This window comes from Trichechus manatus, unplaced genomic scaffold (assembly GCF_000243295.1).
Source record: "Trichechus manatus latirostris isolate Lorelei unplaced genomic scaffold, TriManLat1.0 scaffold00068, whole genome shotgun sequence".
NCBI lineage: Eukaryota > Metazoa > Chordata > Mammalia > Sirenia > Trichechidae > Trichechus > Trichechus manatus.
This window is the reverse complement of record NW_004444004.1, coordinates 8341425-8344720: the sequence shown is the minus strand read 5'-3', so window position 1 is coordinate 8344720 and position 3296 is coordinate 8341425. Positions and strand designations below refer to the sequence as shown.

The 3296-nt window shown below is 38.3% G+C and overlaps 1 pseudogene; it reads left to right on the top strand.

The window, feature by feature from the left end:
* The first annotated feature begins 585 nt into the window (after positions 1–585).
* Positions 586–1360, top strand: LOC101356640 (40S ribosomal protein S4, X isoform-like; annotated as a pseudogene).
* Positions 1361–3296: the final 1936 nt, after the last annotated feature.

Genomic DNA, 3296 nt, shown 5'->3' with positions numbered 1-3296 from the left:
TCTCAGGTTAGTGGGAATAGTTTCTGTCCTCACCCCACACCAGTCATACCTGGGTTACAAAAGAGTAGATTGCCATATTTTATCATTTAAAGATAAGTTAGGGTAGTTTTTAAGGTCTTTCTATGTTCTATAGGAGCCCTGGTGGCACAGGGGCTAAGTGCTCTGTTGGTAATGTGAAAGGTCAGCAGTTTGAACCCAGTAGCCTCTGCGGGAGAAAAGACCTGGCAGTCTGCTTCTGTAAAGATTACAACCTTGGAAACTCTATGGGACAGTTCTACTCTGTGCTATAGGGTAGCTATGAGTGGGAATCGACTCAACAGCAACATTTTCTTTCTATGTTCTATAGCTGAAGCCATAAATTGCGATATATATACAACGGCCAAGCAGGTATTATAAAGGAGTGAGGCAGGCTGAGTGGAGAGTGCATGCTGCTAATTCAGACCTGGCAGATGGTTGCCATACAGAAATGAAGGTCTTGTGTTGCCACATCTGAATTTTTTTCAAGGGAAGCTGATAATCTGAAATTTTATGTGAAATTTTCTAATTTTAGAACATTTGCCTGCTCTTTTTGTGCCCACTACAGCCATGGCTCATGGTCCCAAGAAGCATCTGAAGCATGTAGCAGCTCCAAAGCATTGGATTCTGGACAAACTGACTGGTGTGTTTGCTCCTCGCCCATGCACCCATCCCCACAAGCTGAGAGAATGTCTCTCCCTTATCATTTTTGGAACAGACTTAAGTATTCCCTGACAAGAGATGAAGTTAAAAAAGATCTGCATGCAGAAGTTCATTAAGATTGATGGGAAGATCCGAAGTGATATAATCGACCCTGCTGATTTTATGGATGTCATCAGACCGGAGAGAATTTCTACCTTATCTATGACACCAGGGGTCGATTTGCTGTTCATTGTATTACACCTGAGGAGATAAAGTAGAAATCGTGCGAAGTGGGAAAGATTATTGTGGACGCAAAAAGAATCCCTCATCTGGTGACCCATGATGTTCACACCATCTGCTACCCTGACCACCTCAACAACGTGAATGACACCATTCAGATTGATTTGGAGACTGGAAAGATTATTTCATCAAGTACAATGCTGCTAATCTGTGTATGGTGACTGGAAGTGTTAACCTGGGAAGAATTGGTGTGATCACTAACAGAGAAAGACATCCTGGCTCTTTTGATGTGGTTCATGTGAAAGACGCCAATGGCAACAGCTTTGTCACTTGGCTTTCCAACACTTTCTTTATTGGCAAAGGTAACAAACCATGGATTTCTGTTTCCCAAGGAAAAAGTATCTACCTCACAATTGCAGAAGATAGAGACAAGATACTGGCTGTCAAACAGAGCACTGGGTAAAATGATCTCTAGGTGATATGAATGAAGAGGTCTTTGAGTAATTAAAGATAATACAGCATTAAAAAAAACACATTTACCTTATTTTAAAAACAAAATGAAATAAATGAGCAGACAAAAAAAATTGCCGGTCAAGCAAAACAAATCTACAAGCTGGATCTATTTGCCTCTGTATCACCAGTTTGTGACTTCTGTCAGCCTTCCCAATTCTTCTACTTGCCACAAATTAAATTTGAGAAGCACTGGTATAGATGCATACTGAATATCCTAGACATCTCGGGCTAAGGATTTAATTGTATGAACTTGGGGAAGTACCTACCCTTTTTGTACCTCAGTTTCCTCTTCTGGAAAATGAGAAAAAAATTGTCCTTATCTCATAGGGTGGTTGTTGGGATTAAATATATTAATACTTTATTCCCTTCATTTACTTCTCACCCATCTTCTCCTAAATTCACTTGGAAGTCTGAATTTACTTCTAGATAATCTCTAACCAAGGGTGACGTCTTGAACTAGTAGTAAACTAGATTCAAGAGGGGAAGATTATTTTCTTTATATCCTTTTCTTCTAATAATTTCTTTTAGTATGCAGCTGTCATCAATAACTAAGCTATGTTTTATGTTTTTTACCAGTCTCATATATCTTCCGGAGCCCTGGTGGTGCAGTGGTTAAGAACTACGGCTCCTAACCAAAAGGTTGGCAGCTCGAATCCACCAGCTGCTCCTTGGAAACCCTGTTGGGGCAGTTCTACTGTGTCCTATAAAGTCGTTATGAGTAGGAATTGACTCCACAGCAACGGGTTTGTTTGTTTGTTTGTTTTGGTTTATAGGTCTTCAAGTTTTCCTAAGGCCACAGGTGTATTTCTAGCTGAACACCAGCAGGATGTTCCTTGCAAGTGTCATCTTGCTTGGTAAAGTAGAGGGTCAGTGAAAAAGAGGTACACCCTCAACGAGATGCACTGACACAGTGGCTGCAACAATGGGCTCAAGCATAACAACGATTGTGAGGATGGTGCAGGACCGGGCAGTGTTTCGTTCTGTTGTACAGAGGGTCGCTATGAGTTGGAACCGACTTGACAGCACCAAACAAAAACAACAATGCTGTGAAAGTGAGCTTTTTGCAGGCACTGCTTTAATCTCACTACTTGAGTCTTAAAAATTCTACATTCATTCTACAGCCACAACTTTAAGACCAAGCCAATTTCGTTGTCTTTAGTTTTTTTTTTCCAGTTTCCGCAAATAAATGCTTACAAAAATTCAGATAGTACAAGAATTGTGCATGTGAGTTTTTTTAGAACAGTGAAATCCTACCAACCTGATATAACTACCACATTTTACATGCTGTCTAACAAGCTGTTTCTTCCAGGCATCATTATGTTTTGGACATTTTTCTAGTCAATGGATTTTTTTCAATAAATAAAAGCATTGTTATTTTTAAATAGCTTCCTAGCATTCTCTAATATGAATGCATCATGATGTATTTATTCAAATTTCTATAGAGGGGTATTAAGTTTTTGCCTTTTCTTTCTTCTACTTTTTTTTTGCATTTATAAGCAATGCAAAGAGTATTATTTTTCATACATGTTTTCTCCTTTCTTGGTCTTTTCCTGGCAATACGTTCCCAGTAGTAGAATTACTTGATCAGTATAATTCTATATTAATTTGTAACTCTAAAAGGGTGAGATTACGTGTCCCTTTTCTTACACTCTCATCAATGTTGGATATTGTAATTTTCTCTTTTATTTTTTCATGTTTGCCAAGCTCATGCATGACGAATGATATCTCATTGCTGTTTTTTGTTTGTTTTGTACATGTTATAATTCTTTGATCTAAGATCTTTTCATATATTTATTGACAATGCTTTTTTTTCATTGTGCTTTAAATGCAAGTTTACAGCTCAAGTTAGTTTCTCATACAAAAATGTATACACACATTGCTATGTG